This window comes from Erpetoichthys calabaricus, chromosome 11, assembly GCF_900747795.2.
Source record: "Erpetoichthys calabaricus chromosome 11, fErpCal1.3, whole genome shotgun sequence".
NCBI lineage: Eukaryota > Metazoa > Chordata > Cladistia > Polypteriformes > Polypteridae > Erpetoichthys > Erpetoichthys calabaricus.
In genome coordinates, this window is record NC_041404.2 from 48,808,819 (window position 1) to 48,825,930 (window position 17,112).

At 43.1% G+C, this 17,112-nt stretch overlaps 1 protein-coding gene across 5 annotated transcripts in view; it reads right to left on the reverse strand.

Moving 5' to 3' along the window:
- tenm2b (teneurin transmembrane protein 2b) overlaps nt 1-17,112 on the reverse strand; it is a 1,820,998-nt gene that overhangs the window by 685,250 nt on the left and 1,118,636 nt on the right. The gene's annotated exons all lie outside the window — the stretch shown is intronic.

Consider the following 17,112-nt stretch of genomic DNA (forward strand, 5'->3'; position numbering starts at 1 on the left):
ATGAAACCAATGAAGCTTAAGCTTCAGGGAACCTAATTCCGTAGCGACCCTAGAAACGACTTTAGTCTACATTGCTTAACATTTTTAGGTGTCTACTGTATAAAGTCAGTCAGTCTGTCATCTTCTAACCCACTTAATCCAGACCTCGGGGGTGGTGCTGGAGCCTATCCCATTGAGCATAGGGCACAAAGCAAGAACAAACCCAGGGCAATTGCAGGGAGAACACATACAGTTGGGACAATTTAATTTTGCCACTCCACCTAACCTGCATGTCTTTGGACTGTGAGAGGAAACCCCACCAACACGGGGAGAACATGCAAACTCCATGTAGGGAAGACCCAGGATGTGCACCTAGGTTTCCTTAGTGTGAGACAGCAGCGCTACTACTGCGCCACCATGACACCCTACTGTATAAGGTGTTTGTGTGTTTTTTTTTAATTTTTAAAATAATGCTAATAATATAGTATTCAGCGCAGCAATTTTATACAAAATCTGAGATATAGTAGTTAAAGTAAAAAAAAAAAAACATGGTGATTTGTTGTGGAACAACCCCATTGATAAGATAACAATGGTCAGCTAGACCTTGTTGCTGATTGCAAAGAGTACCCCATAACAGTTCAAGCTTCAGGGTCTCAAAATGTAGGTCTGCTTCTGAATCACTCAAAGCCCTAATTACTGGAGAGGTGAAGAAAATCCACACCAAAACAGACAGAAAGTTGAAACTGCACCTCGACAGTGGACAAGATCTCCTGTGTTCCCTCAAACAATCAAAAGTCACATTTTAACAAAACTTTCTTAATCCAAATCAGGGCTCAAAGGACCAGGTGACAATCCCATCTCAAACTGGGCCAGCTGTTCACCTGCATGTCTTTTAGAGATGTGATGGAGATGGGAGAATATTCAGAGTAAGACATCTGCAGAACAGGGAGGAGCTGGACGTTGGTGACGCAAAATTATTTATCATTTTCATTGGACATTTCTTGATGCACCTTGACCGTTTCCATTCTCCTTCCTTTATATGCTTATTCAGGCAAAAGCAACTTCACCGATTATCTTTTACACAGTCAAATTACTGTCAGCCAGCCAAACAGAAAACTACAGCTTTGCTAACAAATATATATGTGAATAAGTGCCATGGACAGTCTGTCGCCATTAAATCCAGCCTCATAAAATGACGAGTGTTTGTGTATCTGTGTGTCAGTCCAGTTGCTACGTCTCTGCTATATTAGTATGGGATTCATAAAAGCAGTGCTAATGTCTCTGATAAGCCATCTGTTGGAATGAAAAATGAAACACATTTTATTACTACATGCATTACAAAATACATTCCAATAGATGATACAAACATTAATGGTGAATATGTGCATCTGTGTAACCCAGTAAAAACTATATAGTGCCTTTAAAGAACCAGTATTTTTAAGAGTGTACAAGAAAGACAGAGCAGCACTTGAAGCTGTGCAGACGAGAACAACCAAGTACATCCCAGGAACTTCAGGATATGTCCAACTGTGACGGACTCAGAGAATTAAACCTGTTTAGTCTGAGCAGAGGAGACTTTGAGGGGACCTAACTGAGGTTATCAAAATCCTCAAAAGGCCTTGATAAAATAGATCCAGCAGCTTAACAGTGAATTATGTAGTCGAGGACATCGGTGGAAATTAAAGGGAAGTGCATCGAGGACTGAATCCAGGAAGCACCTCTTTACACAAAGAGTTATGGAAATCTGGAACAAATTACAAAGATATGCAGTTGAAGCAGAAAATCGGAGAACCTTTGAGAAGTCTCTGGATGAGATACTGGGACAGCTTAAATATTAGCTAAATAAACGAGTTTGAATAATTGAATTAACTCCTCTTGTTTGTCAAAGTTCAGTACTAGGAACCATGTCTGCATTTGACATAGTATGGTAAAGGAACACTGCAGCCTTTGCCCCGCTTCAGCCCCGCCCCTAACATCCAGCTCCTCCCCATTGTGCAGGCTGCAGTGTGGGGTGCTTTGTGGAGCTGTGCAGCATCTTAATATTGTGTAACACCTTTCAACACATGCAACATTAAAAGGTACAAAATAATGGGGGGGGGGGGGTAATACGCAAAGTCCACACAAGTATTGATTAGATAAAAGATATGAGCTCAAGATGTGAGGCATTAGTGCTAACTACAGCACTACTCCCCTCAAATAGACACATCACCTGAAACGGCCATGCTGGGTGGCAACAGAAAAGAGAGAAAAATACCAGCATGATGTCAATCCTTAGAAATTGAAGGTCCTACACATCAAATCAACCACTCAGAATGTGATGGAGCGAAAGATGGCAGCAAGCCTGACTAAGCTGTCCACCGAACCGCAACTCAAGCCCCGAACTCTGAAGTTGACCCATTAGTCTCTGGGTGCCAGAGGCTTTTTCTTTCAACATAAATTGCCTTTTTTTAATCCCCTTCATCTCCTGTTTGATAAGTGCAATGGCATCACTCCATCTCAACAAGAAGAAAGAAAATGGGAACATATGGGAGGAAAATCTGAACAGTAATCTGAGAGCTTAGAGGCTTCACAACAGTAAGGAAGTCATTAGTCCGCATGAAGTTTCAACAGGGCTGTGGGTACCCTGAGCCTATCCCACTAACATCGGGCACTGATGCTCAACCACACCCATTCACTCACTCAAATATTTATACATTATATATTTTTAATGTTACCTCTGAAACCAAAGTTTCTCATAACAAACTATTTTCCCGTAACGTATCTGCGTCCTTAAGCACGCTCTTACTGTGTATACAATGTGTGTGTGTGTAGAAATATTTGAGTGAGTGAATGGGTGTGGTTGAGCATCAGTGCCCGATGTTAGTGGGATAGGCTCAGGGTACCCACAGCCCTGTTGAAACTTCATGCGGACTAATGTCTTCCTTACTGTTGTGAGGCCTCTAAGGTCACAGATTACTGTTCAGATTTTCCTCCCATATGTTCCCATTTTCTTTCTTTATGTTGAGATGGAGTGATGCCATTGCACTTATCAAAAAGGAGATGAAGGGGATTAAAAAAAGGCAATTTATGTTGAAAGAAAAAGCCTCTGGCACCCAGAGACTAATGGGTCAACTTCAGAATTCGGGGCTTGAGTTGCGGTTCGGTGAACAGCTTAATCAAGCTTGCTGCCATCTTTCGCTCCATCACATTCTGAGTGGTTGATTTGATGTACAGGACCTTCAATTTCTAAGGATTGACATGCATGGAGGATTGACTCTCTGCATGGAGTTTGCATGTTCTCCCTGTGTCTGTGTGGGTTTCCACTGGGGGCTCCAATTTCCTGCCACAGTCCAAACACATCCAAGTTAGGTGAACCAGCGATCCGAAATTGGCCCTAGTGTGTGTTCTGTGGTGGACCCTGTTTGGGACTAACCAACTAATGAATGACTGACATGACGGACATCGAGCACTTTTTAAAATGTTTCAGACCAACATTTTTGTCTTACTATATATATATATATATATATATATATATATATATATATATATATACTGTATATTATATATATACATTTACGCATGGAAGTGTGTGTGTGTGTGTCTGTCCGGCCCGGAAGTGAGAGATGGAGTCGGGGTGAGGGGTCCGCCTCCGAGGAAACAGAAAACTCGCTTAGCCACTAATAACACAAGCGAGGCGAGCACATCAGCAAAATGAAACCTCAGAAGGAAGACAAAGTTGCTTAGCTGCTATCATCGGCAAAACGGTATCCCTTTTACTTTTCCTCCCACCACTAATGCACAAGCGATGCAAGCATGTCGGCAAAATGAATCTTCCTAGAAGAGAGATGCCCAGAGTTATTCCATTTAAATTACCTGACATCTCTACATTTCAATTTTTTTTCTGACTATTTTAATAGTTTCTAGGACTCTGGGCTTTTTTCAGCACAGGCTTACACAGATAGTATATATACTGTATATATATATATATATATATATATATATATGTACACACTGTAATGGACAGCTGGGTCCCTTGCTCGGTCGGGATGCCCCTGCTGTATATGGTCCGGGGGAGCAGCCATGGACTCCTCAGTACCTCCCCCGGGACGCTTGGTGGCAGCCTCCCTGGTTGATGATGCCTCAGTTTCCCGCAGGGTTTCATGGGAGATGGAGTTCTCCTCAACCCAGTGGGGACCTGGGATGGCTGCCAGGGGGCGAGGCAGAGATTGTTAAGCCCAGCTGGTTTAATCTTCTACCCCACCTGGGAGTGCAATTGGGAACAGATGAGCAAGCACCAGGAGCACTCCTGGGAGGACCATAAAAGGAGCCAGCATCCACCACTCAGGGCCAGAATCGGGAAGAAGAGGACGAGGTTGCCGGAGAGGAGTGGTGGTGCCAGCAGAAGGATTGCTGTGTTAAAAGTAAGGTGCTTTGGGACTGTGTTATAACTGTGGGGTTCACGGGGAAGACGTGTCCCACAGGGGAAGAGTGTTTGGGCTGTGTATAAGTGCTTGGGACTGTGTATTGCCTGTGGGGTTCACAAGGAAGACATGCCCCACAGGTGAAGAAAAATAAAAGATTTTTGCCCATTTATATGTGCCTCAGTGTGAATCTGTGCCGGGTTGGGTGCTTATATAGCACCTTATTCACAATACACACACACACACACAGATAAATCAAAAGTAAAGACAGTTAGAAAATTAATGTGGTAGCTTCAAAGGATAGAAACTGATGCAATGCAACATGACTGTGGTGACTTATGGGTAGCTCAAATACACACAGCGCAGTGCCCTGCTGTTAGTCTCGTTGAAGCCCAGGTCAAATAAGCATGGACACTGTGCTGCAGGATTGCACATTGTTGAACAAGGCACCGTAGTGAGATTTGTTTAGGCAGAGGGAGGGAAACCTGCTGAAATGAAAAGATGTTGGCTCAGTACGGAAGTGAAGACAGCAGGACTCAATAAAAATTTCATGAATGGGTAGAAAGGTTTAAAGTGGGAAGAAAAAGTGTAACCAACAAAGCTCGATCTGCTTGGCCCTCAACATCTCGCATACAAGCCCAAATCCACAGGATGAAGGCCTTCATCATAGAAGACTGCTTTGTTATGATCCCCGCTGTTGCTGCACATTTGGATACCAGCTATGAATCTGCACGTGCCACTGTGCATGGTGACTTAGGGTAGCATAACAATGGATACCCGGACAGCTTTACTGACCTGCATAAGTCAGTCAACATCCTTCAGTGAATTTCAGCAGGTTTCACTCCCTCTGCCTAAGCAAATCTCACTATGGCGTGTTGTTCAGTAATCGTAAAATTCCGCAACAGAGTGTCTGTGTTCATTTGACTTTGGCTTCAGCTAGTCTAACGGCAGAGTGCTGCGCTGTGCGTGTTTCCATTACTCATAAGTCATCACGAACATGTGTTGTGCCAGCTCATATCCATTGAGGTTACTGTAGAAATTGCCTTTACTTTTTGGTTTATTCTTGTATATTTGTACATATATACAGTGCCTAAACATATGCCTGCATATATCTATCACTTGTGTTATAAGTACATTGGATTATTTTGTTGATTGCAACAAGCATGTTTGGATTACTTGTTAAAAAAGTGTCTATCGGGTGGCACAGTGGTCTCTGGAGGAGACAGAACTGAGTGCCATTGTGAACAATGCTGCACATCCTCCCTGTGACACACCAGCATTGAGGACTTTTATGCAACTAGTTATTTAACAAAAGTGTGTCAAGAAACGTTACAGGGTCTCTTTGATACCTACGGCACTGGGACTACTCACTTACAGGGTATTGTTAGCCAAGTCTGACATTTTCTTCATTTTGTAATTCATGTGTGTATTTGAGGGAAGATGTTTTTGCTGGGCGGCACGGTGGCGCAGTTTTAGCAGTGCTGCCTCGCAGTAAGGAGACCTGGGTTCACTTCCCAGGTCCTCCCTGCATGGAGTTTGCATGTTCTCCCCGTGTCTGCGTGGGTTTCCTCCCACAGTCCAGAGACATGCAGGTTAGATGCATTGACGATCCTAAACTGTCCCTGGTGTGTGGGTTGTGTATGTGTGCCCTGCGGTTGGCTGGTGCCCTGTCCGGGATTTGTTCCTGCCTTGCGCCCTGTGCTGGCTGGGATTGGCTCCAGCAGACCCCCCGTGACCCTGTGTTAGGATACAGCGGGTTGAATAGTGACTGACTGAAAATCGTCTGTCGCTTTGCCGAATCACAACAGAGAAAGTGAAATTGTTTAATGTAGACTTTCATGGATGTATGCACCTTGTTCGTAAATTGAAAAGATCTGATCAGATTTCTGGCATCTCGACTGGAAACTGAAACAGAGACCCTCCACTCAACTTACGTCAATTTGGCATCCCTTGGAGGGCATCTTGTAAATTGTTTTAAATAATTACAGGCATTGCCAAAGGCAAAACTGATAGTGAATTAACTAATTGATCAATTCAATCCCCATTCCTACAACACTTTCAAATCTCCACTTCCTTTAGTTTGATCAGTAACCTTTCATGTGGCAACTTATCAAATACCTTCTAAAATTCAAGATAAATAATCTCACATGCTCCATTGTGATTATATCCGTTTGTTGCTTCCTCATAGAATTCCAGCATGTTAGTAAAACACAACCTCCCTCATCTGAACCCATGCTGACTGCTCACTAGCGTGCCAACTCTTGCCACATTGTTCTTCGCCTTAATATTTCCTTAATTAATTTACCTGTGATTCACATTATTTGCCTGTATTTATAACACTGGATAATATTTGCTATTTTAGCAAATTTTAAGAAATTTCTCAATAAAATGCAGCAGTCAAAAACAACACAGCAGGCGCAGAAGAAAACAGCTAAGGGGCGGGGCTACAATCAACAATGCTGCGGGGGTGTGGCCACATATTTGGAGCCACACCCATAAGCCAGAGTACTAAGCAGTTGTCTATCTGCACTTCTAACTCATTTATCTATTTCATGATCACAGCAACTCCTGATAGAACTGGCACACTACAGAAAGGAGAACTGAGAAATAAAACAACCTCCCTTAACGACATCTGCTTGGGATTCATTTTTATTCATTCTTTGTTTCAGTTTTAAAATTTACACAAGTTTAAATACAATCACAACAGCCTAAGTAGCCTCAAGGTTTCATTTTGGAAACAATTTTTAGTTATCTCTTAGATGCTAAGGTCTATGGGGGGCGATACAGCCGCTGGGTCATAAATGGTCGTTTTACATTTGCTGTTTTATTGAAACTGTCCATCTGTCCACCTGAGAATAAGCGGCCAGCAAAAAGAATGGAGACAGCTGGAAAGCAGTCATCTGGAACATGACAAATTACAATCAAAATGATAGCAATTCATCATCTCCAACCTAATTCACTTTCTTTCTCAACACTTATTTTTGGAACGTCAAGTGGGAAAGGAGGTGGCATGGCGGCGCAGTAGTCTAAGACTACTGGTGGGTCCCTCTTAAAGTGCAGCTTCACACGAGTGGGTGGTGTGGTGTAGTGGTTAAGGCTTTGGACTGCAAACCCTGAGCTTGTGGGTTCAAATCCCCCTACTGACCCTGAGCAAGTCACTCCACTTGTCTGTGCTCCGATTAGAAAAACCAAAGAAATGAAGCCAACTGTGTCTCAGATGTTGTAAGCTGCCTTAGAAAAAGGTGTCAGCTAATTAATTACTAATAACCCTCAAACCAAATATCCAGGAGAAACGTACAGTCAAGGTAAAACAGTAGTATAGAGTAACTTTTTTATAGTTCAATTATTTTGTTGTAATATTAGGTTGTTTGGCACTGCATTTTTTAGCCTGGTGCTCATGACAAAGGCGCTATACTGACAGGCTTTTCATTATAAAGACACCAAGAATGCATCATTGACTCCTAATGATGCTTAAAACGGAAAAGAAGTGAAATCACTGTGTTTCTAAGTTTACATTTTCTAAACTGGCAGGCATTTTAGGTTGAATAATTTTCCGCACTGATTTGCTAAGTGACACCTCTTAGGTTGATAACATATTTAATAGATGTTTAATTATGGACGTTCCTTTTGTTATTTGACTCTAATTAGTTGCCAATTAAGGCTTAACAGATGTTTTGAAAGAAAGTGTTTTGACAAAGCGCCTCACCTTGACGCACAATAAGAACACTCCAGTCTTTTGTCTCCCTTGTTTTCAAGAGCTTTGATCGCACGCTCGGATAAAAGCCCACTGCAGAGCCACTATCACGCCGACATGTCTCTGTGTCTGCTGGAGAGGAAGAACGTGGTGCGTAGTGCGTGCGTATGCCACTGTAATTAGACGATAAATGGCACGCAAACTATGGAGGACAAATCAGGAGGATGAGGCAAGCAAAGGCTTCAGTGTTTACAGTACATTTATGGCTAATACAACATTTGAAATACAATTGGTTCCATTTCTTTTGTTTTACCAATTCAAGCTCGAGTAGGAGGAGTAACTTGCTTGTGGTCACAGAGTGGCAGCAGGTGGGATTTAAACCCACAAATTCAGGGTCTAAAGTCCGAAGTCTTAACCACTATGCCACACTGCCTACCTTTAATAGGGATGAAAATGATGTGCCCCCTAGTGGCAGAGGTTATAGTGTGTAGAACATGAGGGTGCCTTCTCACCAATGACTAGTGGTGTGTGAACCTAAACAAATCACTCTGTAGAAATAGGGAGGCAGTCATAATGTACTGCACCTATAATGTACCTTGGGATGGTGCGAGGCACCATATAAAGTAAAGACAAAGACTGCCAATAAAAGTCAACTTTATGTCACAACTAGCAAGCCCGTGATTCTCGAAAGAATCGCAAATCCAAGAATGGCAATCACTTTCTGTTCCCTCTGATATTTGGAGGGATGAAATATCATGGAGGGTGGGTGCGTCCTGGGAAAGTTTATTTCAACACGCTTCTTTTATTGTTTTTATTCATGCAGTCTCTTTTTTGTTTTGCTATGGCTGTGTCGTCGTATATGTGGTGGTGTTGGCGGTCGCGTTCGGGTGGCTGTACAACCTGGCGTGCACGCTGTACCTCAGGTTTAGTTCACAGGTCGTAGGCATGGTAAAGTTTCCATTTAATTAAATAAACCTATTTGCACTAAAGTGGTTTCTTTGTGTGGGCGCCTTCGTTCATTGTTTTTATGCATACGGGCTCGTTTACAGGTCGTAGCCATACAGGCTCGTGTTTGTATTACTAATCATTGAGCTCCCTCCATTTGAAGCCATGCCTCCTTTGCCTGTGCTGTGTCAGAAGCGCGTTGTGGGCACGCTCGTTCATTGTGTTTATCCATACGGGCTCATTTTGTATTTCCGTTAGTGGAGCCATGACTTCTTTGCATGTGGTGTTTTTGAAGCGCGTTGTAGGAGCCTCCGTTTATTGTTTTTATCTATGCGGTCTCGTCTTTGTTGTTCTGTGGCTGTGTCGTTAGGTAGACATCGTGTACTGTTAGGAATCATAATTGAACATGCCATACAGACCGCTGGCACAGTGGATTAGAGCAAGTTTAGTTTACAGGTTGTGTTGTTTGGGCGCCACCTACTGACTCTGGGAAGCCGCTGCGTTTGACTCTGGGGCACCACAGCGCAGTGCGCATGCGCTTCGGTGCGTCCGCCGTGCATAAATTAAACTGTCGTTTAGTAATGTAGATATACCATAGCTGAAACAACATTGGATCAACTGTTACAGGAGAACAATGTAGTCAACGTCAGGGACAACTGGCTGGGGCTCCGCCAATTCATCCCCTTTGAGTCTGCACCCCTGAGCCAGTTATCAGTCAGTCACTCATCGTCCAACCCGCCATATCCTAACACGGGGTCACGGGGGTCTGCTGGAGCCAATCCCAGCCGGCACAGGGCACAAGGCAGGAACAAATCCCAGGCAGGGCGCCAGCCCACCACAGTGAGCCAGTTATGTGGTCCTTAAAAAGCCAGCAGTCCAAGGCTGTGACCCACCTGCAGACCAAAACTGACCACTTAGTGCAACAAAGCTCAACAATCCTGTCTACCTAGATACTCCAAAATAACATCCAATCTTTCTTTCTTTCTTTCTTTCTTTCTTTCTTTCTTTCTTTCTTTCTTTCTTTCTTTCTTTCTTTCTTTCCCTGTAAAAGAGTTTCGTGTCCAAGCCTTTGTGTCGGGTGTTGTGGACCTGGAGTGCCCACTGGGGACCACAACATATACTGTGTGACAGGCGGCAGGGTCCCATGCCCGGCCGGGACGCCCCTTCTTTATATGGACATCTCACTACCTCCCCCGGGACGCTTGGTGGCTGCCTCCCTGGCTGGCGATGGTGCCTCAGTTTCCCGCAGGGTTTCCTGGGAGATGGAGTTCTCCACAACCCTGTGGGGAGCTGGGGTGGCCGCCAGGAGGTGCTGCATGAAGCCAGGAACCCACCTGGACATCTCTGCAGCCCCACCCGAAAGTGCAATTAGCCGCAGGTGATCAAGCACCTGGAGCACTTCCAGGTGGGCTATAAAAAGGGCCAGCATCCACCACTCGGGAGCCAGAGTCGGGAGGAGCAGGACTAAGCCTGAGGAGGAGTGGTGGTGCCAGAAGGATTGTTGTGGCTATTGTGATTGTTTTTGGGACTGTGTTGGGCCACGGGGAAGGCGTGCCCCACGGCTGAAGAAAAATAAAAGAGTGTTTTTTTTAAGTAGGTGCCTCTGCCTCAGTCTGTGCCGGGTCGGGCGCTATATAGCGCCTTTCACAACTGTATATATGTTGTGGCACGTGGCTGGGGGTGGTACCCAGCCGGGACACCCAAGAGGATCGGAGGAGGGCTTACGCCTCCTCCAGACCACGAGGGGGCGACCGCCCTGGTGGCTTTGGGGGCCACGGGTACAGAGCTTTGAAGCTCAGCCCTGTAGGGGCCCGTGGTCACTGCCAGGGGGCACCCCGATGACTATGGAGCCCGGGTATGGCGGAAGTGCTGGGGGGAAGAGGATCAGGGACACCTGAAGTGCTTCTGGGTGCAGAGCCGGTACTTCCGCCACACATAAGCTTATCGGAAGACACCTGGAGCACGTCCGGGTGATCATAAAAGGGGCCACCTCCCTCTTTTCGATGGCTTGAGTCGGGAGTGGAGAAGGATGGAGCTTTGGAGGAGAGGAGTGGAGGCGGTTAGAAGAGAACGAGGCATTATAAAGAGGCCTGGACTTTGGGGGAGTTTTGGGGGGTTGTGTGCTTCACTACTGTAGATAATAATGTATAATAAACGTGTGTTGGGTGAACCATCGATGTCCACCTGTCTGTGTCCAGGCAGCTTTCCACAATGTATAAATAAATATATAAACATTGCAGAGAAAGACACTATATAAAACATAGATTTTTTTTCTAAACCACACTGTATATTCACCTCATTACTGCTGCAGACTCGCATGCCACTTTAGTTTATGGGCACCTTTTTATGAAAGGCACTATATAAATAATGACGGGATGCTTGAGAGGAACTTGCGTGACTTGTACTAAGGTAGAGCGCGTAGACTTATGTAAGGGAATTTGCTAAAGAGCTTTTCAGCAGCAGGTCATCGAGATTAACCTTCCTTCAGCACACACTGCAAAACCAAAACCCGATAATTAAATTGCACTGGCGGCACCCTAAACGTCTAACAAAACTGGGCATCGGGGAGAGTGCAGGACATGGGCAGTATTTTCAAACGCTCATTAATTAGGGCCAGAACATGGCACTTATTAAGCGCGGACTACAAGCCCGACTCCCAAATATTACAGGCTTGTCTAAGTGCACTTTCTAGTAATCAGCTGTCGGCTCTTAATAGATATATAATATGAATTGCTAATTATATTTCAAGCCACATTTCTCTTTGAAGTCTATAACTCGTTTCGGGTGCTCTATTTTTATCTCCTGTCGCACAAGAAACACAACTGTCCTACTTTCTATCCCTTTAGAACTTCCATACCTCCAAGAAGATCAAAGAGTGCAGAAATTACATTTCTTTCAAAATTGAAGATGGTGGCATTTTCTATAGTTATATTACTCCTTTTTACACACTGCATATTCTTGTTTTTTTTCAATTTTTTGGGGCATTTGAATGATACTTTTTTTTTTTTTGGCAAAACTGAAAGTGGTTGAGATATTTTGCAATTTTTTTGTACTCTATACCCAGCAAACAACAGAACAAGCTGAAAATCCAAGTTTGAGGATTACTAGTTTTAAATGGCAGCTTTGAAGTCAGTGAGAGGGGTTTTGCCAAAGATACGCTTGATTTTTACAGTTTCTACATACCGTAACATATATTTTAAAACCTACTTAATCCAATTTAGGGTCTTGGGGGGGGTGCTGGAGCCTATCTCAGCGGCAGCGGGTGCAAGACGGGAAACAGCCCTAGACAAGGTGGCAGTCCATCAGAGGGCACACAGAAACCTGCAGTCTGGAGTTGCCAGTTAACCAACCTGCACATCTCTGAGGATGTGGGTGGAAGACCATTGAGGCACAGAGGCAAACCCACACTGACAAGGGGAGAACATGCAAACTCCACACTTTCCAAACAACAAGCCCTGGATTTCTAAGAAGCAAAAAGGCCTGCTGAACAAGAAAAAGAGAACATTTAACTCCTGTGACAAAGAGGCTCTGATGGACGTACAGCATGTGCTAAAGAACAAGCTGAGTGGAGGAGTTTAAGAAACATGTGGGGAAAAGGGATGGTGAGACTGATGGACAAATCGGGGAGGCAAGTGCAGTTATGCAGTCGTTATACCGATCTGTAGTGGTGAAGAAGGTGCCGAGTCAGAAGGCAAAGATCTTGATTGACGAGTCGATGTACGTCCATACCCTCTCCTATGGTCATGAGCTTTGTGTAATGGCCAAAAGAATGAGATAGCAGATACATAGCGCTTTGAGTACTGAGAAAAGCGCTATATAAATGTAATGAATTATTATTATTACAATCAGTCAAAATGAGCTTTCTCTGTAGGGTGACTGAGCTCAGACATCCGGGAGAGGCTCGGAGCACCGCTACTGACCCCCTCAGCATCAAGAGGAGCCAACTGAGGTGGTTGGGGCATCTGAAATAGATGTGTCCTGGACGTCTCCCTGTGGAGGTTTTTCGGACATGGCCTGCTAGGAGGAGACCCCGGGGAAGACTCAGGGCCTTCGGGGAGGATTATATCTCCTGAGATGGCCTATGAATGTCATGAGATTCTAGAGTATGAGTTTGCACGGGGTGGTCCAGATCTAATTATTCAACTGTTCGACTGACAACCGTCTCCCCGCCATTTTGGAATGCAGGGCAGGTGCTGCCATCTATCGGCAACAAAAAGAATTTTAAGTGAAATCTCTATGTGCAGGGCAGGTGCTATGAATTCTCTATGTAATAAACTCAATAAGTTATTGCGTAATGAAAATTGCATAATTAGATCTGGACCACCCTATAAGTGTGGGTTTACATCTGTTTACACCTCAACAGTAGTGCAACAGGAAAGGAGAATCTAAATTTCCTTCACTGGAAAAGCAGACCGAGCACAAACCCACCAAAGCAGAAATTGCAAAATAAAACAAATAGTAAAGAATACAGGAAAAGAAACATCATCAAGAAAAGGTGAGGACGTCAATAAAAAAAATGATAAAATACAACAACACATCTAGAAATAGCTCAAAAGAAAAGCGAAGAGGCACCCAAATGAATCTTTCATAACAGCCTAAGTCATTCAACAATCCATCGTCTAACTTGCTTTGAGGTTACTGAGAGATCCCACAGTACATGCGGAGAAAGCAGTGTGTCAAAGTTACAATTTTGACTTTGAGTTTTCAACACTTTGCCCATTTTCAATGATTAATCCATGTTTGGCTTCACTGAATTTGATGTTACCGCTGCGGGTGTGGGTTTTCGTCCGTGTGTTTGAGTCTCTTGACACAATAACTCAAAAACAAAGCACTCAATCTGAATAAAGCTCGCCACTCTTATTATTCTAATGACTTCAAGCCGATTTTGTAATGTGGCATTTTTTTTCCATTCATTTACGTCCCAACAGCAGTGTAAGAAGAAAGGAGTGTGTCTAAATTTTTCATTGGAAAAGCAGGCTGAGGACAAACACGCCAAAGTACTAAATGCAAAATAAACCTCAAAGTCAAAGAAAAAAAACACATAGTCCTTCCCTAAGTCTATATCGTAAGAAGACACTATATAGCGCCCAACCTGACATAGATTGGACACGGGAGGCACGTGTAAAATAAAAGAAATACTTTTTATTTTCTTTGTCTGTGGGCTACGCCTTCCTCGTACCCACAGACACAACACAGTCCCAAATAAGGCACACCACTAATTCACCGCACTTTCTCTTCTTTGGCACCACCACCACTCATCCCCCATCAGCCTTGTCTTCCTCCACCCGACTCTGGCTGCTGAGTGGTGGTCGCTGGCTCCTTTTATAGTTCACCCGGAAGTGCCCCAGGTGCTTGATCACCGAGTTCCAGTTGCACTTCCGGGTGTGGTGAATCTGCTGCCCACACGGGCTCAGGAGTCCCAAACACAGCACCCCCTGGTGGTGCCTGCGGGACCCAACAGGGCTGCACCCAACTCCAATTCCCAGGGAGCCCTGTGGGAAACCGAGGCACTGCTCCACCCCAGGTGGGTAGCCATCTAGCATCCAGGGGGCAGGGTCATCCCGGCTGGGCATGTACTCCAGCCGCCTGCCACAATATATATATATATATATATATATATATATATATATATATATATATACAGTATATATATACAGTATATATATAAAAGTCAATGTATCTGTGTGTGTGTGTGTGTGTGTGTGTATGTATGTATGTTCCAGCATCACTTCTGAATGGCTGGAGTGATTTTCATGAAATTTGGTACACTTGTTCCTCATTGGTCAACTAAAATTGTGAATTTCCCCTTGGGATTAATAAAGTATCTATCTATCTATCTATCTATCTATCTATCTATCTATCTATCTATCTATCTATCTATCTATCTAAAAATACTGTAGGGTGAAATCAACCCTAAGCCACCCCCTTCTGGGTAGGGAGGGGGTGATCTTGAGGTCTTTTATGCATGTTATCAGCCAGCTGACACTCAGAACGACCACCAGAGGGCGAACTGGAGGTGACTGCCAGCATTCTCTGTATTTGAGCGCCACCGCACCCGCCTGTTGTTTTTGAAATTAAATAGAGTTGGCCGGTTCCGAGCATCAACTGGATGATAACATACATACAAGACAGCAAGACAAGCACATTAGTGAGTCTTAATTGTTTCTTAATTTGTTTTTATTTTTAAAGTTGTTTTTTTTAATTATATTTTTCTTAATTAAAAAAAAACACTTTTTAAAAACACAATGGCGGGTGTTTCAGCTATGCTAGTAAATAATATAAGAATTGCATGTTTTTTTAAGTGAAGGTAATCCAGAATCTTGGATGCGAGCAATACTGTAAAAGTCCCTTAAACAGTCACAAGGGGGATTGTATTTCAGTAAGCACCAGTATCCAACCATGAAATCAGCAATAATCAGTCAGGAATACAGGAAAAGAGACATCAAGAAAATGGGATGACGTCAAGAAAACAATGATAAAATAGAACAACGCAATTAGAAATAGATAAAAATAAAAGAGACGATGCACCCGAATGAATCCTTCATAACACCCCAAAGTCATTCAAACATCCACCGTCTAACTTGTTTTGAATACACAGATTTCAACAATTGCTTCAACAATCAAACAAACAGTGAGGAATACAGGAAAAGTGACATCAAGAAAATGGGATGACGTCAAGAAAAAAATGCTAAAATAGAACAACGCAATTAGAAATAGATAAAAATAAAAGAGATGATGCACCCAAATTAATCCTTCACAACACCCCAAAGTCATTCAAACATCCACCGTCTAACTTGTTTTGAATACACAGACAGAGAAAATGCTTCAACAAGCAAACAAACAGTGAGGAATACAAGAAATTGGATGACGTCAAGAAAAAAACGATAAAATAGAACAACGCAATTAGAAATAGATAAAAATAAAAGAGATGATGCACCCGAATTAATCCTTCATAACACCCCAAGTCATTCAAACATCCATTGTCTAACTTGTTTTGAATACACAGATTTCAACAATTGCTTCAACAATCAAACAAACAGTGAGGAATACAGGAAAAGTGACATTAAGAAAATGTGATAACGTCAAGAAAAAAACGATAAAATAGAACAACGCAATTAGCAACAGATAAAAACCAAAAGAGACGATGCACCCGAATGAATCCTTCATAACACCCCAAGTTATTCAAACATCCATCGTCTTAACTTGTTTTGAATACACAGACAGAGAAAATGCTTCAACAATCAAACAAACAGTGAGGAATACAGGAAAAGAGACATCAAGAAAATGTGATAACGTCAAGAAAAAAATGATAAAACAGAACAACGCAATTAGAAACAGATCCAAAGAAAAGAGACAATGTGCCCAAATGAATTCTAGTGAAGATTCGTAACACCCTAAGCGACTCAATCATCCGTTATCTAATTTGCTTTGTGGTTACCGACAGATCATAGAGTACACAGATGTTAATATTTTGACTTTCCAATGATTTCAATGATTAACCCCTTTTAGGCATCGCTAAATTGAATGATACCATTCCTGACTGATGTCTTCTAATTTGTGCGGATGTCTCTGTGAAGATGCGATAACTCGAATGCAAATCACTCAATCGGAAATGAATGAAACTTGCCACTCTCTTCAGTTTATTCATTTCAAGCAGATTTTACAATGTGACATTTTTACTACGCCCCAACATCAGCACCAAGATTTGAGTCTTCCATTTCATTTTGCCTAACACAATATACAGTAAACCTGCCACACTTAAGTACCACAGCTTCATGCAGGAAGAGTGAGTGCTGGACAGATGAGATTTTTTTTACGTTATGAATTGTCTAACAAATTGAGGCAATATTTTATATACAATGTAATTTCATATTAAGAAAATACATTCGTTAGGAAAGAAAAAAAAACATTCCAAGTAGCAGACGCCAAGAGTAGTGTAGCTAAGACACGATCTGATGCCAGGATTCTGAGAATTTCATGCATGAAGATGAGGAGCTTAATGAGCAGTCCGTTTCTTTTTTTATTTTTGTCAGACGCATCTTTAAAAATCCCATCAATAGAGATGTGTGCCCCCCCCCCCCCCCCCCGTTATCT